The sequence below is a fragment of the Meriones unguiculatus genome, chromosome 20 (genome assembly GCF_030254825.1).
Source record: "Meriones unguiculatus strain TT.TT164.6M chromosome 20, Bangor_MerUng_6.1, whole genome shotgun sequence".
NCBI lineage: Eukaryota > Metazoa > Chordata > Mammalia > Rodentia > Muridae > Meriones > Meriones unguiculatus.
The window spans coordinates 36,182,760-36,191,696 of NC_083367.1; the positions used below are offsets into that span (position 1 = coordinate 36,182,760).

Below are 8,937 nucleotides of genomic sequence, written 5' to 3' on the forward strand. Positions count from 1 at the left end.
TACCTGCAAATTTCATGATTTCCTTGTTTTTTATTGCTGCAAGTGGATCAAAGACCTCAATATAAAACCAGATTCACTAAGCCTGTTAGAAGAAAAAGTGGGAAAGCGTCTGGAACTCATTGGAAAAGGAGACAACTTCCTGAACAGAACACCAACAGCACAAGCTTTAACAGCAACAATCAATAAATGGGATATCATGAAACTGAAAAGCTTCTGTAAAGCAAAGGACACAGTTGTCAGAACAAAACAACTACCTATAGATTGGGAAAGGATCTCCACCAACCCTGTATCTGACAGAGGGCTGATATCCAGTATATATAAAAAACTAAAGAAGTTAAAAAAGCAACAAATCAAGTAATCCAATTAAAAAATGGGGAACAGTGCTAAACAGAGAATTTTTGATAGAGGAATATTGAATGGCAGAGAAACACTTAAAGAAATGCTCAACCACATTAGTCATCAAGGAAATGCAAATCAAAATGTCCCTGAGATTTCACCTTACACACATCAGAATGGCTAAGATAAAAACTCAAGTGCCAACACATGCTGGAGAGGTTGTGGAGAAAGGGGAACCCTCCTTCATTGCTGGTGGGAATGTGAACTTGTACAACCACTTTGGAAGTCAATGTGGAGCTTTCTCAGACAACTAGGAATAGCATTTCTTCAAGATCCAGCTATACCACTCCTAGGCATATTTCCAAAAAAGCCTCAAGTAAACAATAAGGACCTTTGCTCAGCCGTGTTTGTAGCAGCTTTATTTGTAATAGCCAGAAGCTGGAAACAACCCAGATGACCCTCAACTGAAGAATAGATACAGAAATTGTGGTGCATCTTCACAATGGAATATTACCTTTAATTATTTTAAGAAAGGTACTGAATCTTTGTCTGTAGCATGAGATGTGAAGACTTCAGGTAACAGTTCATCTGGAAATGTGCTACACACAATGAGAGCACCGCAATGCTTGTACCATTACATCTAGTATCTAGCTGAGGACATGATACCTCATTATACATCTTTTGTGTAAGGAATCTGCTCCCGACAGGCATTGAGGGCATGGATGCTGTGTCACGTGTGCATCAGTAAGTGACAGAGAAGAGAGAGACTAGGTCTGTGCTCCTTGTTCTGATTTATGAACATCTGCGTGAGTTGTAGCCCAACACTCCCTGAAAAAAAAAAAAGAGAGCTTGAGACCACGACCAGTCTGGCGCCAGGGGTATCAAACAAGGAGCTAACCTGAGACAACCACCAGCTGGGCACTAGGTATGCCTGGATGGGCTCCCAAGGTGGGGGGCAAACCAGAGACTAGAATTCTGTCCGGGAATTCACAGCCTCGGGCCGGGTGACCTGGAAACAGATGACCCTCACAGGGGCTACTTGGGCTGGCCAGGCAAAGAGCAAGCCCCAAATGACTACCAGATTGTTGCAATGGGGCCTGGACAGGGAGCTACCCTGAATGACCATCAGTTGGGGACACTGCATTGGTCCGAGGAGCAGAGCATACCCAATATAATCCCTGCCTGGCACCAAAATGCACAAGCAGAGTGTAGCACCCCTGAGACCACTCCTGAGATGATGCCAGACATTCAGAAACCCCAGGTGCCACTAAAAGAAGTAAGTAAGTAGTAAGGAAGTGGAAGAGAAAGAGAAACAGAAGGATGTGGGCACAATGAAGAGACTGAAGACTAAAGGGTCTTGAGGAACAGCCTTATTTGAGTAGCTGCTGATGCCACCTGGAACCATGGTGGGGTCCTGGTCTGTGCTGCCGTCAGGTGTCCTGTCTGGGACTGTGGCCCTGCAGCAGCAGGGGTCTGTTATCACCAAAGGCTAAGCATTTGGTGTCCCTGGTCTGGCCAACTGCCCTGGAATATGTTGATGACTCAGAGCTGTGCAGAACTGGCCCCATTCCCTCCCCTGGGCGTCACGCCCCCGAGGCGTGAGAGCGAAGGAGCTGAACCTGCTCCTAGTCAGGTGCAGTACCAGCACATTGGGAGTGAGCCAGCCACCAGGATGCAGGCATGGGAGGACTGGCCCTACTAGGTCGCCCATGAGGTGGCTTTAAGGAAGAGATATCCTACTTCCCCTTTGTCCCTCTCCATCTGCAGCAGGTGAGAGACCAGGCCATGGTGGTAATGAGAGCAAGAGAGCAGGCCTGACCCACACCAGCTGCAAGCCCTTGGCAGAGCAGGCCTTGTACCTCACCTGGGCAGCAGGGTGGAGCCAGCACTTGTTGCTGATCAGCCAGCCCTGAGGGCATGAGCGCAGGAGGTCGTGTGGGCTCACCAGCTCAGATTCCTCTCAGGCCCAGACCCAAGGCTTTGAATTGTCCCACCCAAGTCCATTAATGAACTGCTGGAGTGTATAAAGGTGCCCGTCCTACAAATCCAAAACTACAGGATCATATGACATAGCACAACAACAGGATATCCAAGAGGAGTTCCAGTGAGGTTCAGATATTGAAAGAGTAGCAGAGGCCAGGGGCCTTTCAGTGAGTCATTGCAATGAAGGTTTGCAAGCACAGAAGTGTGGACAAAAGGATATGCTGTGGGACATTCTGTGACTTACTACAGCTTCCAAAATGAGATATTTTTTCCTCTTTTTGGGGGGAATTTTTAAGGGTGGAGGTGGAAAGGAGGGGATGGAGAGATGAGTGAAATTTGAGTACATAATGTGAAGTTCACAAAGAACCAATAAATAAGTTTAAAATATTAAAAAAAAAAAACAATGTGTAAGGAATAAACACAATAGCAGTAACATTATTCAATGAAAAGCAATGTTTAAGAAAATCTGAAGCAATTTGTTGGTTTTAAAATTCAGCTGAAAATAGATGATACTTGTTGGGACTATCACTGATATAAACATTACTTCCAAACTTAATCAGAATCTCTCTCTGGGAGCTTGATATTTGGGTCCTTTGGCAATAACAAGCCAGGAAAGGGCCTGAAGTCTTGCTCTATTGTCCCACAATCTTCATGATAAAATAAATGTGAAAACCCGGCATGAAATGGTACTGTTTTAATTCTTCCTGACAATCGGGTGCTTTTCACCTGAAAGGATCCAGGTTATGGTTGCATACTTGGCATGCAAAGGGCAGAGAATCTTCCTTTTGCCTTGCATTCACACTTTAGTGAAGTGTCACACAGAGCTAGGTTTGGCTAAAAATATGCGCAATGATATTTAAAAATTGACATGCAATTTCCTCTGCACTGGCAAAAGAAATATTTCTAGAAGTGCAATGGCAATCACACTTTCCAAATTAATAAGGACGAAGGGAACCTGGCTTCACTTTCAGATCACAGGACTTTAAAAAAAAAAAGTTTGTGAGTGAAAAGATTTGATCTGGTAATGGAAGGATATATTTTGTTCTTTTCTAAAGATGTATTTTTCACCAAGAAGAGTGAGTAGTCACAGAGAATATTGTCATAATACTTTAACGTTTTAAAATAAGCTTTGCTTTAAAAAATTGTGATGTTAACTTCTCACGAAAACTCACATTGAGGTATATGAGAAAAGGGAGGTAAAAATTTGTATGTATTCTCAGTGCTAGGATCTTAAGAGATTTTTCTTAAAGTGTATAGTAATACCAGTGAGGTATTTGGTGAGATTTGTTCTCCTTTACAGTACTGTCATAGAGGAGATTGGTTACAAATCTATGAATATAAGAATCTACTCTTTCTTAAGCACAGGGGCCTTGTGAAGCGTGGAGCCGAAGGAAGATGAGAGCTAGATGATAAGGAGCACTGTCATGTAGACATGGCCTTTGCATTCAAGAACTTACTGAACCTGAAATTGTCTGCCCTCTTCTGCACAAGATTAGGCCTGTCTTCAGACAATTACAGATTATAGATGGGACAGGGATTCTTGGGGCTCCATCATTCATGGGGAACTCTAAGCCCCGTGGGTGCTGAGGAGAAGGAGTCATTGTCTTCATAGTCCATAATGTTCCTGTGATTAGCTTCATGCTTACTGACTTTCTGATCAGACAGAGTAGCAGTAAGCTCCATTTATTTTATGTGGCAGTTTGGGTATACAGATTCTGTCTTTTGTATCTATCTTCATTCTATTTTTCATATGTTCACATATAAGTACATAGTTAACATTGTGTTGTAATTACATACAACTCAGAATATTGACATGAACATACAGGTCATACCTAGGAGAAGTATGTAAATTATATGGCACAGATTCACAGTAAGTCAGAGCATCAAGGATTGTGGAAGTGTATTCCATAATGTTTGTACAACAAAATTATCTTAGGACACACACATTATTACACATTTCACAGAACATCTGTGACACAGAATTGTGTAACAACTGCTTCTTTTTTTAACCATAATTGATGTATTGTTTCTTGAACCATTTTAAAGAAGTGACAAGCACAAAAATTCATAAGTTCTTTATATTTAATCCTGGATATATCCCATGTTATTAAGCTCAAAGGAATAGAGTTCAGGAATTGACCTCATTTCCTAAACTCTCAAATTAGCAAATTATGAATCAAGCAAGTCATCATATACCAAAAGATGTAATTGTGGGTTAGAACCAATTTATTTTTGCCCAGGTAAGGTTCTTCTTTAAGAGACAGAGAGACAGGGAGAAAGACAAAGAGACACAGAGACAGAGACATAGAGACAGAGAGACACAGAACAGGACACAGAGAGAGACACAGAGACAAAGAGAGAGACAGAGAAACAGAGAGAAAGTGAGGAGAGCAAGTACACTGTGTAGATGTACGGAGATAAAAGTATTACAAATAACTAAGTTCTAATAAGCCACACTGTACCTTGCAGCAGGTTAAATAAATATATTAGGACATTGCTTATCTCATAACCAGAAAGCTATGAAATGTGGGTGAATAACAAAGGGTCATGAATAGTACTAAGTGTGTCCTCACTATCAAGAGTACTATATAGAACATAACCAAAATGGCTATCTACTCTGGTGGTTAAAATCTCTGCTAACTACCATAAAAAAAACACATAAGAAATAAACACAAATCCTTCATGATTGAAAGTCTCTATAATTCTCTACAATGCTGTCTGCCCTGAAAAAAATCAAAACACTCACATGATTAATGAGACTGAAGATTTTATTTATATAAGCATGACATTGTCAACCCATGCTTTTGCATCAGCCCCAACAATTTAAAAGAACAGGACTCTACAGTAGGAGAGCCTAGAGAAACCCAACTCCATAATAGTAAACCTTTTTTTTAAGTCCTAAAATACGATGATTTGCCATCTATGATTGAAGTTATATGAGATCATTTGATCCTAACCCCCCAAAAAAATACCATAAGCAAATTCAGTTGGAATCAAAATGTCTGGCTGCATATAGGGATTATATCATGTTTAACACTGTTTCAATTCAGGAAACTTGTAAACAAATTAAAACCATATGAATAGAGGTGCACGGATAGCCATTAAGACAGACTAATTTGTTTGGCAGGTGATGAACTCTAGAATATTATGTTAAATCTTATTTATGTTTATCAGCTACCATTAAAATTGAATCTGAAATAAATAAATAAATAGATAATGGCTCTTGTTTCAATACGCACACCTTGAAAAAGGAGTGCATATAAGTTATGTGTCTTGGAATTTAGGTATACTAAACATGAAATTGGTTTTAATAAGTAAAAGGATTTAAAGATATGTTCAAGGTTATCATGATATACATAAGTTTGAAGAAATTATATTTCAGCATCACTGAATAGAAATTTAGGGAATTTTAGAGTGTGGTCTGTCTCAAATTCTGATTAAGAAAAAAAAAAAGCGATAACAGCCTGATTTGTTTGGATCCTGCACTGTGAAGTAGTGTCACTAACTTTACAAAGTGTGTTAGAATGTCATTAGTAGCTCATGCTTACCGATGAAAAGTCCCATGCCTGGTGTAGGCATATTAAAATATCTAATATGAGCCTAGAGGCTGTGCTGCAAGCCATGAAACTTCAGCCTCAGCCACTTCTGAATGATGAAGACAATCATTTATCCTCTAGTACAGATCCCTTATTACTTACTTATTTGTGTGTATTCATGTTGTCCACTAGGAAGTAGGCTGTTAAATGCCACAGACAGCACCACATAATTCTTCATTAGTCCTCTCTGCACAGAGAACAATGCTGAGTATCCACTGCACACCTGATTAATGACTATATCCAGTAAAGTGATTCTTTCAGTGAGGTACAGTGCATCATAAGAACTCTTTTATTGTTTCCAATTTACTCTCAATTGGCTTGACTTGATAAAAATAAGATTCTTGGTTAAAAATATATAAATAACAAGCTCTATCATCACTAATATTAAATATAAAAAATGAAGTCATAAACCTATGTTTTACATAGAATCATAGAGGCAGGAATATTGCAAATATCAAGGCTGCGATCAACTGCAAATTTGAAGAGAAAGAATTTGGTTTATTGTGTTGAATACATGAGATGAATGAATTCTGGCAAGTTAAGGTCTGTAAAATTGCTCAGTCGTTAGGGACACTTCACTGCAGACCAGATCTCAGAAGATGGCATGGGAGAAAGGACTCCTGAGAATTGTCATCTGACCTTTATATGTACACTATATCATGAGTATACTGTGTATACACACACACACACACACATGCGTGCACACACATAAACATACAGAGAAACACACACTTTAATAAATGAATTAAAATTCAAGTTATATTATTACCTTGTAATAGTGTAGAAATTTTATGTCAAATAACACACACAATATATTGAAAAGCTAGCTACAGAGAAATACATAAATTACAATCCTCTTATATGTATATATACACATGTAGATATTTTTGTACAAGATAAAAATGGGAATCTTTCCAGGGATGTAAAAAAAAAGGAATTCTTTTGTCAACTGCTTTGTCATTGCAGAATGAAAAAGAGTCTTCTGTTTTAATTCTGAGGTTTCAAGACCATAAGAAGCAAACACAAAATTGCACATTGCAGAGACACTCAAGGGCTGAAAAGATGGTATCCACCAATGATGTGATCACTACATGAATACCCATTTCATCGAGGCCCAAGAACCTATCATGAGTGCATTCTCCTATGTAGGCAATGTTTTGTGGTTCTCTACTCAAGGCAGAAAGGTACCTCACAAAAAGCATGCAATGTGACCAGTAAATCAAGGGACAGATGGCCATTAAGATATTTTTGCCTGTCATTGAGTTCCTGTTAGAAATAGTCCCTGTTCCCCTCACTTTGGGAAACCAATTGGTTACTGAGCTACCACAGGCTACATCTGAGTGGAGGTTCTAGGTTATATCCATACATGGTCCTTGGTTGAATGTCAGTCTCAGAAAAGACCCTGTGCCCAGATATATTTGGTCCTTGTGGAGCTCCTATCCTTTCCCCATCAGACAAACTCCCCTTCTTTCTTATGATTCCCTGTACTCTGCCAAAGGTTTGGTCATGAGTCTTTGCTTTGAAAACACTGCTAGTTAGAGTCTTTCAGATGCGCTCAGTAGACTCCTGTCATACGTTCAATGCACATCCCATCTGTCTTTCTAAATGAGGTTTGATCATCTTACCCCATGTCTGTTCAATTGATTATCTTTTTTAGGTGTATAGATTTCATTATGTTTATCATATCTTACTGGTCTATATAAGTGAGTATATCCCATGTTTGTCTTTCTCCTTCTGGGATATTTCACTCAGAATGATCTTTTCTAGATCCCACCATTTGCCTGCAAATTTCATGATTTCCTCCTTTTTGATTGCTGAGTAGTATTCCATTGTATAAAAATACCACAATTTCTGTACCCATTCCACCGTTGATGGACATCTGGCTCTTTGGTCTCCCCACCCCCGAAGGGAGGAGCAGTCCTGTTAGGCCACAGAGGAGGGCTTTGCAGCCAGTCCTGAAGATACCTGATAAAACAGGATCAGATGAATGGGGAGGAGGTCCCCCCTATCAGTGGACTTGGAAAGGGGCACAGTGGAGATGAGGGAGGGAGGGAGGGAAGGAGGGAGGGACTGGGAGGGAATGAGGGATCGGGACACGGCTGGGATACAGAGTTAATAAAATGTAACTGATAAAAATAAAATAAAATAAAATAAAAAAACAAAAAAAAAAAAAAACAAAGTGTAACAATTCAAAAAAAAAAAAAAAAAGAGAAAAAGATATTTTTGCCTGTATCTTAGACTGGCTGACACAGTTTATGAGCACACTATAGAGTGTTTTTTTGTTTGTTTTTTGTTTTGTTTTGTTTTGTTTTGTTTTTCAGGGGGGAGTAAGAAAGCTGCAATTCTACAAAGCAGGGCAAAGACGGATGGATGTTCCTTCTAGCCAGTTTGGGGGTCTCATGAAATGTAGGTAGCTTGTATTGACTTAGGTCTCACTGTTACAAGTTAGCTCTTGCTGCATAAGAAACAGCTACAGAAATGATAATGAAAAATAAATGCATTTTGCAAATCTGCAAACAGGATCAGCCGCATAGTTTCCTTTTGGCCTACGAACCAGTAGCCTGGATGAGCTTTACTCTACATATTTTCATTTGGAGGCCGACGCTGAAGAGAAACTGAGCTGAAGTAGCCAGTTTTGAAAGATAGCTATGCTGTTTGGAAATACTTGTTTCCAGAACTCCAAGGAGAGAGGCACCCTACACTCACTGAAACTGCTTTCTTTGATGCAACTGCCTGTAGTCAAGGTAGTGTTAACAAACAGGAAGCATTGGGGATTGTTCTGTGTGCTTCTGTGCTGATATCACACCTCAGTGATAGGACTGAGGAGGGCCTCCTGGGGGTTTCCTTCCAATCCTATCTATGAGGAGCAAAATGAATTTGAAAATGAGAAGCCTTCTCTGCCTTTCCCACAGGAAAGGTCCCACGTGGACCAGTTCTGCATCACAGAAAGGGAGAGGCTCATGTTGGAAAAAACAAAAACAACACGTGGAAATTGGTGTTTTAATTATGAAAACAATAGCCT

The 8,937-nt window shown here is 39.8% G+C and overlaps 1 non-coding gene across 1 annotated transcript; it reads left to right on the top strand.

Moving 5' to 3' along the window:
• The first annotated feature begins 1,029 nt into the window (after positions 1 to 1,029).
• Positions 1,030 to 1,162, top strand: LOC132649608 (small nucleolar RNA SNORA17). Its single transcript, XR_009588101.1, has one exon. It is a non-coding gene; the product is annotated as a small nucleolar RNA SNORA17 (small nucleolar RNA).
• The last annotated feature ends 7,775 nt before the right edge of the window (positions 1,163 to 8,937 follow it).